The following is a 15,318-nucleotide window of genomic DNA, read 5'->3' as shown; positions in this document are numbered from 1 at the left end:
TCGAACTTCTGTTAGTAACAACACACATTGGTAGATTGCACCTGTCATTTATAAACGTATTTAGGCTGATCATCAAAAAAAGGGATGGGATGGGATTTTTTTGTAATTTAAAAAAAATTGTTATCTTGTAAAGTCATATCAATTTTTAATTTAAACGGTTTTCAAAAAGTTAATATTATTCATGTTTTTGTAAGCCCCAGCAATCTTTAAACCTTAATTTATGAAAATCTGTTCATATTTTGTGTGACGACTGTTATTTAGAAATATCAAAATTTTAAAGAAACCAAACATTATAATCCATTAGGAACAAATACTAATATTTATAAAATTTCTTTCCACCCTTATTTTACTTACAAGGATTTAATTGGAATTTAAATGATAATTGTAAAATTTATTTTAATGTTGTTAACACAAACATATTACTAATAACTAACTAGCCAATAATTTCATCAGTATATATGCGTAGCTCATTCAGGTTCTATTGATCATGTTCCTCTTCTCTCATGATATTTCCTGTTGAGAATAGCTATGTGTGCTGTAGTGGTTTTTACCCCATAGACAAAGTGCATTAGTCAGATAGTTCTGCCTTCCGCTGTATGTAGAGGTCTAGGAATTATGTTTACGCAACTTTATTTCTCATACAAAAAAATAAAATATTTTTATTTACATTAGAAACTTAATATACGAACGAAATACACGTCGCCATCAGCCGTCCTAATTTTAGTCTACTAGGCTTATTATGAAATGTATCTTTAATGCCCCTTTGAATTGGCTAAACGCGCTAATATTACGAATTTTAGACGGTAATTGACTAAATAATTGCACACCCTTATACTTAATAGACTTCTACAAATAATTTATACGCGTCTTAGTCCAGTATTGCGTGTAGTGGTGTGTTTGATTTTTTAAACGATAAGCTACTACGGAGAGAGTTATTTTTTTTTAAAATTAAGATACAGTTGCTATAAACATGTAGTGGTTTAATCGTCATAATTTTGGTTTCTTGGTAGATTTTATTAGTCTGTTTTAAAAAAAAATATCTAATTGAATACAATTGAATATTGAATACAATTTTAAGGGCTAACGCCATCGCTGCTTTTGCTGTTGTTTTCATGCAACCGCTGGCGGCGGATAAGGTGAGCCTATGGAAGCGTCCTAGATTCGTGATTGCCGTTTGGAGTTCCGATCTCAGCCACCAAACCAAGGCTCCATAAGTTAGTTTTAGCCTAACTACGACAGGATATAGCCATAATGTTATTTTAAGCGATAGACCCTATTTGACGCCTAGCATCTTTTTGCATTGATAGAAAGCGATCGTTTGTATTCAAGGTGTTTGTTCCAGAGCAGTTTCAAAAATCACACGTAAGTACTTGATTTCCTTCTTGAATTTTAGTTCTGTGTTGAGGAGTTTGAGAAGTCTGTAAGGTCCAAAAACTATTCGGTTTGTAAATAGGATTAGTTCTGTTTTTGATGGGTTGACAAACAGCTCGTGCTGAGTACATCTCTCAATTACCCTGAAGGCCCTCCTCATCAGGTATCACATTAAAAGTTCCCCGATACTGAGATAGCTGTGCCATCAGCATACCCCACCGTGTAGAGATTACTAGCATTGAGTTATGTAACTAGATTCCACTGTAGCGGTGACGGCACACCATGTGGGCAACCTCGGCTGACGATACTTCGTGTAGTGGTATTTACAGTGAATCTCTATAATAGTCTAAAACACGTTTGTTATCGATGCTTCTCTTCAATCGTAAATTAAACCAATACCAACCATGTATAAAGTAATATACACATTCAATTATTTATTGTGTATGTTATATATTTGTTTCTTTTTTCTAATACAATTTTATTTTATCAGAAATAGTAGACAGTTCCGAATGGCTTATGTATATAATAGGAGGTTTTATTCAATTGTCTTATATTTTTCTTCGTTTCAACGTGAGTACCTGGTGAGGAACCAGGTTTCTAGTTGCATAAAGTAAATAAAACTCTTGCGGGACGTCGTCGTAGATATATTTGACTTAGTTCAACGTCGCAAAGGTTTAATTGTTTGTTTATCTAATGGTAAAGCCATTACGTATACAGTTCATAAATAATATCACGCGAAAATTACAACTATAGAGCGTAAATAGCGTTTAACACTATTTAGTCTAGAAGGAGCTTACAGGGCGCTAATTAGTGTCATTATACCTAGATTAGAAAGGGCGCATAAATTGACCTTAATGATGTAATCTTTTGTATTCTCACTCTTTGTTTCATGGATTACTGTGCCATCCAGCTCTTTTGTTCGTAGGTAAATAAGAATGCCTTTAAAATTACTATATACGAACTATATTTAGCTACAGATAAGAATACTATAAGAAAAACTGAGTGAGTTGTTACTATGTTTTGGGTTTCTTTCATAAACCTATCTTAATTAAACGTAACTTAAAATTTTTATTAAAAAATAAATAAGTTCTATTGTTTTATCCATGATATCCTATTTTATCCTCATCTACGGCATAAGTAGAAGCTTCATCGAATAAACAAATGCTTTCGCGTTTATAGTAAAGACATTCAATGGAAATCAAATATTGGTTGATTGAATTAAGTTTAAATTTTAAAACGATTCTGTGTATCATATATTATATTATGATTTTAATCCAATACAATATATATATATGGCCAAGGTAAATTAAACAAGGAACAATATTATGTCCGGTGTCATCAATTGCATTATTGCAATTTTGAAATACATGTGCATTATTTATGTAATCGTACTATACATAAAAGGCTTACATTAATTATTCCTTAATCTATATAAGCACTGACGTTATAGCGATATACGTAGATTTTTATATTTCAATTAAATAAATATAATATATGTATATATTGCAGTGTATATTTTTTAACAACTCTTATACGAGTACGTTGTATTATGAGCTATAACATGAAATGTTATGGGACTCCAAGAAAGGTCTTGATATCTTAAATGCAATACAAGTGACGACGAAAGCATTTCTCCACCTTACGAAATGAAATAATAAAACAATACACTCCCTATCGCTGTATCATCCTAAAGCTCAAAGTCGGAGAGAAGCAATAAATAATCTTGTTTTTAAACCATCGGAACAATAAGGACTAACAAAAAGACTTACTCTCAAATAAAATGGGTTATATACTAATATTAAGGAATCATCGCGTTTACTCTTAAGATGCATCTTATCTCGACCTAGCGTGGGTTGGCATCGCGCATGTGCCATAGGATTTTATGTAACCACCAAAATTGGAGTGCGTTTCATGGAATAACGTCCGTTAGGAAACTTTCCTCATTCATCTTTTCCCTAAAAGCGAGGAGAGGGGTGCCGCTGCGCTGTATCTGTTATATAACCCTGGAGCACCAATGCCAACTCAGCGCCTTTGCCGCCGGATTTAGAGGAATTTCGATGCCGTCAGAGCTTCAAAAAAATTTTTGCGCCTAATCTAAGCGTGCTTTTTATTTATAACTTTATTTTGGTCTTGACGAGTTGTGCTGGGTAATCAATAATTCATTACAATCATAACAATCCTGTTTTTAAAAGATCTATTGGAATAAACATTATAAACAGCATTTTGATACACAAAAAGAGTTGTTTAAAACAGAACGACGGTCAAATATAGCGCTTTTTCGATTCTTCAGCGGACTTTCCTAATCAAGAGCTGGCAACACTGCCCTGGAGGGCGCCGCCAATTCTCAGTCGGGCGGCCCAGGCAACGGACCTGTGCTACCCTCGCGCTCCTGACTAGCTCTCAGTTCCGCAACCGCGTCGCGCGTACGGAACCTTCATAAATACCTTATATATTTTTCCCGTTGCAATAAGCTTCGCGCTATAAACTTCACACCGAACCAGCGGAGCCGGTAAGTTGAACTTTTTACGCGTTTTCATGATTGTTATATAACGTGTTCTGTTTTATAAGTATGCTGTGCGATAAATCTAATATAAAACTGTTAAGCTGAATTAAATTTCATGACTATGGAATATTAAATGAAAAATGTATTAATAACGTTGTTTTTCTTACTCGAATAATTTTATGAAAATTTATTAAAATTACCGCATTTACCATACAAAAAATGGGAGAGGACGGGATAAAATTACTGTGAGACAGAGACAAACGTGAGGCAATTTGGAGAGATCGCAGGTGCTTTAGAATGAGAATATTGTAGAGAGAGTGAAGTAAAGAAGTCTGTGGGCGGTAATAGCTGGGTCTTAACCGCACTTTAGTGAAGTTAAACATTAATGCAAAATTATTACGCAGACACTCTACATTTATGACTTCTAGTTAGGAACGCTATGTTGTATATAAAAAAGTTGGGTACTTCGAAAGCAAAAGCGTGCGTTGTAATGGGGCGGAGTAAGGGTGGAATGAAACCAATTAACATTACCCAATTTACTTATTATAACCAAGGATCGCGAAGAGTACCTTTTTTCTTTGGATTAATTTAATTGGCTGCGATAAAAAATAGCTTACTTAAACGTAACCTGATAGTTAATAATAAATACACTCTAAAAATCTATTAATCGATTAATCTATTAATCCTAATCTATTAGGGATCCCTTATACTTTAAATACATTAAATACTTTCCTCAAAGATCGGGGCAGAGTTCAAAGGGTCAGTAGGAAACATAGAAAATATAAATAATTTAGCTAAATATGCCAAATAATCAATATCGGTTAGTAGCTATTTATAGTATGTCTATTAAGATTAAGCAGGTTTGACAGCAGCCTAAGTATATTAGGGCACACCAAACAATAAAAGAGACAAAAGAATAAACTATGTAATGGTTCTTTTGTTTGTTTTATACACATATTTGTTGACAGTGACATGGAAATTGTGTAAGACTTTCTATACCATATTGTTTTTTGTGCTTCTAATAGGAAAAAAATATTTTTATTCCGACAAATCCCAATTCCCCTATCATACGAGTGTCGCAAACGACAAAAAACAGTTCCAAAAGCAATTTAAACCTACGTCAAACAAATACTCTGGTTTTCGTATTTTTCAGTGAAATACGCGTTAATGTTTGAAGATTTGTACAGTCAAGAATTGTTCATTTTAAAAATGCAACTGCAGAATGTGTAGTTATGAGCTTTACAACGTAAAATGTACATTACTCCGGGGATTGTAAACATAAATTTCATATAAAAATGTTGCGAAATTTATGATCAATGATGTTTTTTAAGGTTTGTCATATTCGTGCTGAAGCTTGTAATGTTTGAACTTCTAAGATGAAATATTTGCAAAGCAGACTTGTCTTTGTTTTATAGTTTGCCTATAATTTTTCGCCGTCTATATGAAATCAGTGGATACATAGTAGATACGTTAGATCATCGGTTCTGTAGCTGTGCAAGCCAGATAAAGGTGTTTTTTATATTGAATCTTTATCGGTTACACTAATAAAATGCTTTTTTTGAATTTATGCTGTTCTTTATCTTCTAGATATAAAAGAATCTTAATAAAGCATGGCTGTTTCATTACACATTTAATCGAATGGATTAACTGATTTCAGTTTTCAAATAAAATGAGAACGAAAATATAGTAAGGCATTAAGGAAAACTTGGCCGGTACCAAATTTTTCTCCATTTCCGATTAGGTACATAGAAGATTAATGTTTTAGGGCAATGGAAAAAGTCCATTTATTTTGAAAGGGACAATATACATTTGGCTTATCGAATATAAAACCAAATTCAAGTATTACATAGACTGCGTGTTTACCAATAAACTTTGAACCTTCACTAATGTCCCGTAACTTTGGGCATGGGACGGGTACATTTTGTGTAACTTTGATAATTTTTTTATGAAATTGCCAGTTTGTTTCTTCTATCCCAAAATAATATACCAGTGATATTTAAATTTCTTTATTCCAAAAACAAATATCGCTTACACAGTGTCGATAGATTTTTAAACCTTGTGTATATTTATATTAGCTACTCGCTAATTATGATTCCATTTTATACAGTTACGAAAGATACTCTAATTTTATTTGTGATTACGGGTATAAGTGATGCTGTATATTATTGCCTTTTGAAGCTCCATTTCGAACGTTAAAAGGCTTTCCTTTGTAAAGTGGATGACGTGAAAAGTTCAACACTCCATTGGAAATACGTTCTTCGATTTTAATTCTGAGCACAGTTCTCTCGCCAGTCACGACTCGCAAGTAAAATTCATGTTTACTTTACATCGAAGATCCATTAAAATAACTTTTTCGTTTGTACGTGTAAACTAATTGCTATTCAATCTATGGCGATTACATTTTCGATAGAATTTTCTATGCTCACTCTCTAGTGAAGCACCGACAACACAGTAAGACAGTACTAATTTCATATTAGCATAGGTCTGAATACCTACTTGCCTTTAAAGAATTTGTTCAGTGGAATAGATACAAAAATATTTGTCCAAATAATTATTAGGATTATAATATTATGATCTCTGCTCTTACGCTCATTAGAGATTTATACCACATATTATATTTGCTCACGTAATATGAAAACAAAATTATCAATGATAGAGTTCCATTACTTATAGAAAGTAATCATTTTATACCCTAATAAAACAGATATACGTAAGCGATACCTTGCCGTGCTACGAGGATGCTACGAGATCGTAGCGTGCTGTAGTATCACCGTAGCTATGAAAACTTTCGTGTTGCTTTGAAGGAAAATAAAATAATGGTATAATCCCAAAATATTATGTCGCGCTAATACTATATATTTCTAAAATTCAAATCTGTATTCCCTATTTTAACTAAAGCGCTGATCCGTCTTTTACAAGAGCTGAATGGGAACTTTAAATTGAAATTATTCTATAGTAATCCAGTGACGGTAGAACCGTGTAAGGTTCCATCCGTTTCTTTGATCATTTACATTTCATAGTAAAAGGTGATCAGCCTTGTCTCTATCACATGTCTCTATATGAGGCATACAGGTTTCCTTTACTTCAACGTAGGCGAGAGTGTTATTAGAGGGCACAAAGACAGGACGTTAATTGGTGCACGACCGCGGCTCGAACCTACGACCTAACTGCTGATTATTACGAAACATACAACTTATATTATTATTATTTAGCCATTAGTAATGATATAAGTTGTATATTTTTTCTTCTTTGAAAGATTATATAAACAAGTGAATACAGTATATTGATTTTTCATTTTCAAAGGCAGGTTTTATCGAAACGTTAACATAGATTGATCACATCAATTTCGGCCGTTCATTTTAGGGGTCAACTTCTTTTTATCCTTAAGAATTTAAGGCTGACTCCACGTTTATTTGAAATGGGTCGTAAACGGATATCTTAGATAAGGTATAAAGACGTATTGTAACAGCTTGTTCATTTATAGAACAAATTGTTTTATAACCAGAAACTCCCGTGGGCGCGGGTTAGCCTCCTTACATATCTTATTAGATAAAGGAAGGCGATATAAATTGAATCGAATAACAGTAATCAAATTGAGATTTCAAGCAGACACAATATAATGTTATAAGTTAATAAAACATCTAAATGACCTAGTAGTAAACAAACGAATACGACAGGCTCATAAAAATATCACTTAAATGATATGAGCTTATATTGTAAAGGCTTATCAAAACTTTTATGTTTATCGCTGCTCATTTTTTTATAATTATATATAACATTAAACCGAAAAAGCCAAAAGAATCTCAAATTATATGAGGGAAAACACTGGACCCTTTACGTTTAAATATGCATGAGATTTAACGATAATCATGGTAAACTGCCACCGCCGAAAATATAATACGCTTTGTTTGCGCATTAATACTATGGGTGCGAAACCAGCATAGAAAACGTTTAAGTAGATAAGGTGATCGACCTTTATGATACCCGACAACTTTATTCACATAACATTACGAAGTGTAATTGAAATATATCATTGTACTGCCAAGTTAGAACGCACGGCCTCAGGGATGTGAATCTCTATCATTAGGCTAGTGTTGATAAATATTACTTACATTAACTTAGCCTTATAAAATAATAGTTAAAATTTGTAGTCACCGCCTAAACTAACAATACATCAAGTAGAGGGTAACCGCTCACCGCGCGGGGGCGATTCTTTCACTCGAATACACATTAAGTGCCTAAGCCCCTTTCACAATATTCAAATGCAAGTCATTTATCATTTGTAAAACAAGTCACGTATATTTTTATGTAATGGATCGATGGTAAATAAAAAAAATATTGTGCGTTGCGTGTTTAATACACGATACACGAATTTGAATTCATATGACGACAATACTATTAATATTGCTAGGCGTAAGGAGGGATCTTGTTATTACTAGGTAACTTTTTGAAATCCTTACGGTGACAAGATGTGTTAGAGAAGTTGGGGCTGTGAGTAAAGATTAAACTAGACATCGCAAATGATAACTTTTGCTGGCAGTGCACCGGGCGGGCACTAACTTGCTCAGAGTTGCACCACTTACAGGTGCATTGCGCAGACTTAATCGCTACAAAAGAAAATATTCAGTTTAACACTGATTTGTTATGTAATATTAGTTATGAAAAGGTTTATAATTTTTTTTCATTATTGAATTGGTATAATGGTTGAAAAAAGTTTGAAATATTATTTTAGTATGGTATGGTACCTTTGGTATGGTGACTTATATCTGATATATGAACATAGCCACAAGTGCAATTTCATATAGACGATATTAACACGAGGTTATATAATTATCAGAACCGGAAGATGTACATTCTTCGTTTACTTATATAAATATTCACTATCAATTCACTTGCGAACATACTAAACACAGCGTCACGCGTACACACGTCTTCGATCCATGGTTTCGTTTGAAGCAAGATGCGTTAGATTTAGTAACAGAATCGTCTAACTATTACGACTTCCATTTAAGTTTTTCGTACAAAATGTAATGAAGATTAATTGTTTGCTTTCCCTTATTTCTGGGTTATGGTTACATATATCTCAAATAAGAGTCGTAGACTTTATAAAATGTATTTTACATGATTAAATATTAATAATTATAATAGTCTTAGCAATTACGTCTCAACGCAAACGTGAATGGTTCGATTCGCGGTGAAATGACAAAGTGTATTGGCTTGGTAGGCAGTGGGCTGGTCTCACATTACAAAAAATACTAATGAAACAGACGCATAATTAAGTCTTATGCGAGGTTACGGTAATTTGGTTGAGATAAAGAGGATTTTTAATGCTTTTACTATTGTGTATTTTCATTGTTTTGTTTCAGGATTTCGATTATAACTTGTAACGCATATAGTCAAAAGTAAAGCTATATTTAATTTTGAAAAAAAAAAAGCTGGACCTTGAATTCGTTTAGTAAATGAAATCCCCATTTGATTTCGTATGTTTGAGACGTGGAATTTTATATTTTATTGTATAAAATATATATATTGGAATCACATTCACCGTAGCAAGAATTAAAGACCATGGCGCAGTTCAAACGCACCTCAGGATTGAGAGTCGCACGCAGTCAACAGTATAATATTGAAATAATATATTATATAAGACCTCTCTACATACCGAGGTCACCATCATACCCAATAACATTGACAAAATAAATAACGTAATATATTTAAGAGACAGCAGTGCCGACAGACTACAAGATATGAGCCAACCACACACGCAAAACTAAAGTTATTAGATGCACCACAACATCACTATTCTCCAATAACAGGCAAATATTTCTCCTCAACCAAAATGAATAAAGTTCTCAGCATTTCTAAGTCAATCCGCTACACTACATCACACCAATACATCGAATACACGACAGTAACAAAAATTTTACGACAAAGGGGACATGGTAGCTTTTCTCTAGAGGCTTCAACATTATTGACACAGGGCTCAGGACTCATGATTTACCGGCTGTATGCGACAGAAATACTAGCATACTATTACTTTCTTAATAAAAAATATGAATGGATATTAATAAGTATTTGTGTTTGTCAGATATCTCAGTCAGTTTATTGGGTAAATTTCTAGTAAATAACACTGATGCGAATGATACTTCCTCATAGAACGTCAGATCATTGTTATCAACAACCAGATTAAACTACAATTTTTTTATACATATGTTTGTTACCTATGTTTTATCTTTTAAGCTCTTATAAGATTGAAATATTAATAAATAATTCATACTGTGTTTTACATATTATATTTGTTTACGTGAATTTATTTACGTCTGTTCACACAATGTCGTAGCAGTGTTGGTTAGTAAGCGTGCAATTGCTTGTTTTGACGTGGAGCTTTCATTTCATTTTGGATATAGTACACGGCGGGCAAAACACAGCGTAGCGTTACCCATATCTACTTAGCCCCAAGAGAGACATAGTTCTACCTCTATATTGTCATTATGGTGGAAGTTTGGCGTTGTTTCACTAAATAATACGACTCTGGAGGCCTACTCTCTATGTTACTAATTAATATAAACATTAAAGCTATTATCATCTCAGTTTCACATGTTGAGTCTTAAGAAATTATCTCCAATTGCAGTTTAGAGTATTGTCAAAAAATTATAACTACTTAGATTTTTTAAAGGACGTGATTTAAAATATAATACGACAATTATTGAATTCGTGAGAAAGTATGTTGTCGAGCACAGATGTTAGTTTATTGAGAGGCTTCGATATGATTTTATTGACAATATTATTAAATATTCTTTAACGGCTAAGCACGGTTCAATTGGAAGGTGTAAAATTAGGGAATTTTGTCTATAATTAGTTAGTTTACTTTTCTTTGGTATGGTCCTGGATCGTTATAGAGAACGGTCACGAGTTTGGGGGTCTTGTATTCAATGCAAGTAGCTCGTATTGACTATGCGTTGTGGGTAATTTGTCAACTTTTTTACTAGGCTCATTTTAAAGTATAGAATTAATCAGGATTAAAGATATAAACATTTCATTTCACCTATGCTAGCATTATTAAGCACGATTATTTATAAAATAGAGATGCGCCTAAATTATGGTTTCCTACATCCTATTTATTTATTTTATGGGGAAAACGTTGTTACAGTACAGTTTCATGTTATGGTGGTTAAGATTTTGAGGGTAGAAATGTCTTTACTCAATAAAAATGTTATTATTGATCAGTTAATCAAACTACTATTATTAGTAGGTACTATTCGGTTGCTGCAAGCCTGCCCTCATTTTGTTGCGATGTGCTGGAGTTTGAAAATGTTATCATTTGTGCCTTTAAAGTCGGAACTCAGAAACTAATACATTTTTAAGATTTATTAAGACACTTAAATGATGTTGGACAACTTACTGCGCATTAAATAAAGGTGGTTTTGTTAATAATGACAAGGGATTAGGGTCAAGATTTTTCCTTCTATGAAATTTAAGGAATAAAAATAAATCCAAATCAGATGCCTCCGATTTTAGGAGGTGATATCCCTGTCTCATCTGAACCTATATATTCACTTCGCAAACTCCGATAAAACATTATCTTTATTACACGGAAAGCGTTCAAGTAATAAAAATACTATATTTAATATTCTAGTAGGAATAAAAGTATATTTAAGATATATAAAAAGTATCGTAAAGATTACCGAGAAGGAGAATTTTATGTCATAATGCTTTTAGACGTAAAAAGTTTGCATTAGTAGTATTGCCCTTTTCTTTAAATTTTAAAATCCTCATTTTAGAATTACCTTATCTTGAGTTTTTATTATAATATAATAAAAACTATAAGTAGAATGTAGATGTAGTACGAACGAACTAAAACTGAAAAAAACATTAGTTGGTTCAATTCACATAAGTCTATAGAAAATCTCCGTCGAAATGATGTCGCATATTTATGATTTAGTTTAGAGCCTTTTTGTATTATCTTTATAGCTTTTCATACTTGTCATTGGATTGTTTATTTCTTCCAAGCTGATACAAGGAAAACTAGAAAAGGTTAAAAGAAAAATAAAAATTGCTGTAGATGCCGAAAATGTATGAAATTGTCTTAGCGTAGTGTAATAAGTGCGGAAGCTTTGTCAATTTACTTATTATATTTTCCTCTGACGTCTACATGTATACCTACTTCTTAAGTATTAGCCGACTATTTTTATTTTTGGTAAACCAGTGCCAGGTTCCACGTTACGAGGCCATCTCCAATTTCATTACTTGATCGTGGTCTTACTGCCAGTAATTTACAACCTGCTTCAAAAGAAGGACGGTTTGATCAGCATTTTTGGAATTGGACAATATTTGAGTATAGCTAGGCGTGTGCGCTAAATTTAAAAAAAAAATTGTTTGTCGTTTTAAATTTAAATCAAGTTAACTTCAACTTATGAACAGTCCAAGTTCAAATCTATTCAGAAGAAATAATAATTAGATCGTAATATTTTCTTATGACGAAGGTTGACAGGTCAGAAAACTCTTTAATTTCAACAAAGAATACAAGTAAAATTGGATAAAGAAGTAATTTAGAGTCAACATTTAGAAACACGAAGGGTAAGATACAGATACGAGACTTGACTTATTACTGCCGAATGTCATAAATCCAATACATTTATGATGTAGATTCTTACTCTAAATAAGGCAAACTAGCAACTATATCGAAATACATTCCTTCCTGCAATGACATAATTTGGCTAGCCATTTATTGACTTATTACTGTTTATCACTAATTCCTATATTGCTATGATAGCAAGGAGAAGTCGCGATGGAGGAACAAAAACACGAAAAAAAACAAATCAAAACAGTCAACAAGATTACTACAGAAATACAGTAGCTAGGTGTATGTGAGTGTGTGTGAGTGAGTATTTGGGAGGATGTGTGTGGGTGTGTGTGAGTTATCAGGCACACATCTATTAATAGACAATTTGCTTTACAAATGTTATAAAGACTGTTATTATTCAGTTATCTGACCTACCTATTTAGGAAATATTTACATGAAATGGTCTAAAGAATCGTTATATTTAAACTGATTTGGCGTTTTCAAAAAAACCTCACATCTTACGATGACATATACAAGGATATAAAACAAAGCAACCCTGAGGTCGTGTTCGCGACCGTGCATTTTTCTTACTATGTGCGCAATTAACACTCACTCGTACGGTAAAACATCTCGTCGAAACAGGCATAGCCTCGACCTAAAAATCGACGTAGGGTGTCGGGCATAGAGGGCTCCTTCACGTCAATTAAGAAAAAAATGATTACGTAAAAAATTAAGTCCAAAACCTAGAGGTTGTAGCGCCACTTGTTTTTTAATATTGATCTGGTTAACCAGAGTACTACAAATTAGACATAGACATATCATTTATTACAAACAAAAGCACACACACATAAACACACAAAATAACAATATACAAAGAGAAATTTTTTAGTAAAAATATATTATGAGAGATATATATTTTTTTTTCCTTTTCCCATTCGGTTCGTTTCAATTAATTAACTTTCTTTACCAAAAAATGGTGCTCTTTTCTTTTTCCAAAACTAACATAAAACAAAATATTCCTGAATTAATAATATAAGTGTCCTTCTTTAGCTTTTTTCTTTATGTGAGCCATTGTATTACAATACAGATCAATAACTTGATAATTTATAGAAAGTGAAAGCTACTCTTATTGCTTGATTTAACTAGTATCAATGATTATGCAAAACACACTTGTCGATTATTCAGAGCGTTGGACAGTTTTCTTAACAGTCATTTTTTCTCGTCCGATTTATCTTTGAGAACTAGTTCCTAGTTAGAAACCTTTGAAACATTTTTTTATAAGTGTCATCTAATGCACAAATGATATTATTATTTGGTAATCACGAGTGATATAGATTCAGTCGAGTTTCGTCAATTTTAGATTTTTTTATTGCATTCAATCGATTATTGCTAACAATGATTTTAGAACCAATTCATGATTAAAAGTCATGATACTACTAATATATTAAAAGCACTTTGATAACGTGCTTTTTAGTAAATCCATGTTCATAATTAAATTGTATTTTTAAAATAAGTATTATGATAATATCTTGATTTGGCCATATATTTTAACAAGATTAATAATAGTATTACAAAAATCTGCAGAATGAGCTATATCAAACGAAAATATGACAATATTATTATTTATGATACCACTACGTCATGAAGTATACAATGTTGGACACTGTATAAGTTAAAAAAAAGTTTTCCTTTGCCATATAATTTCATTTTTCCGGCATTCTATCCTGGGGACGCAAAGTTATGGACGTAAGTAGAGCTAAGGGTTCAATATAAAGTTGATAAGGTTTGTGGAGGACACACTCCGGTGGCGCGCTCAACGGCTCGGAACTGAGTCGACCTATTTCTGTGTCCGATCTGTTTGTATCATATCGGTGTGCGAGGTTATTTTAAGTTCATCTGTACTGTAATCTAGTGAAAAAGCTAATACAGTTAAAATATTTGTACACTTGTTCGAGATTTTTTTTTTCGGTTTTATATTCAATGCCAGTTCTCAAATCAAGTGCGTACAACGGACAAGAACTTACAAGTGCTATGCAATTCAGCTACTTACATTAATTCCCGAATAGTTTCTTACGAATGAAGCGAATGGTACTGAATACTTTTAATCTTCTTTTATTGTTATTTCAATCTTTTTCGCGGATATCTGATAAAGTCACTCGACTTTGTCATCAATATTGTACAGAGTCCGGTGGATTACATACTTGCGTTCTCCTGTTGGCGCAGTGAGGACCTCCAAAACTAGAGAACCATTGCCAACCAATAGGCAACATGGACGTAGGTCCACAGCGTCTTTTCGATATCTGGTGGCCTATCGTTATTATGACACTCCTATCTTCTCCCATTATCTGATGCGATAGGAAACAAATTTCAGTTAAATAGCGATCAGTCCATTGCTTATCAGCGCAAATCTTAACTCCATTTTCGGTTTAAGCGCTGAAATTAGCAGTTTTATACCCCTAATCTTAAGCGCTTGACAGATAAGGCTCATAAAAATGTGTTTATGAACGGCGTACCCAAGCTAATTATTATTTAACTAAGATTCGTATTTTTATTAAGAATAGTAAATGAACTTAACATCCAAATTAACTTTAGAAGTAACTGCCACATTGGTTCAGTGTTCTTTCTTAAGTTCAAATCCCGGATGAACGGAAATGCCCTAAGGTTTTTGTGTCTGTCATTATTTTTTATTTTTTTATTTTTATTAATTATTAATATGATTCAATCCGGATTATGCGTTCAACCGTTATTAGACCATAGAAGCAGTAACGCGCATTATTTATATCGCCGTTGTAAAAACAATTTGTCATAAAAGACGTAGATAACATAGTTCAAAATAACACAATACTAATCCACCAAACAATGTATCCTAATGGCTAAGCGCGCG

The 15,318-nt window shown here is 32.8% G+C and overlaps 1 protein-coding gene across 2 annotated transcripts in view; it reads left to right on the top strand.

The window, feature by feature from the left end:
- The first annotated feature begins 3,724 nt into the window (after window positions 1-3,724).
- LOC125062506 (frequenin-1) overlaps window positions 3,725-15,318 on the top strand; it is a 103,437-nt gene continuing 91,843 nt past the window's right edge. For both annotated transcript variants that reach the window (XM_047668487.1, XM_047668488.1), the window contains exon 1: window positions 3,725-3,880. The gene's annotated coding sequence lies outside the window, so the exon portion shown is untranslated. The remainder of the gene's footprint in view (window positions 3,881-15,318) is intronic.

Source organism: Pieris napi, chromosome Z (assembly GCF_905475465.1).
Source record: "Pieris napi chromosome Z, ilPieNapi1.2, whole genome shotgun sequence".
NCBI classification, from domain to species: Eukaryota; Metazoa; Arthropoda; class Insecta; order Lepidoptera; family Pieridae; genus Pieris; species Pieris napi.
This window is presented reverse-complemented; position numbering and strand designations above follow the sequence as displayed.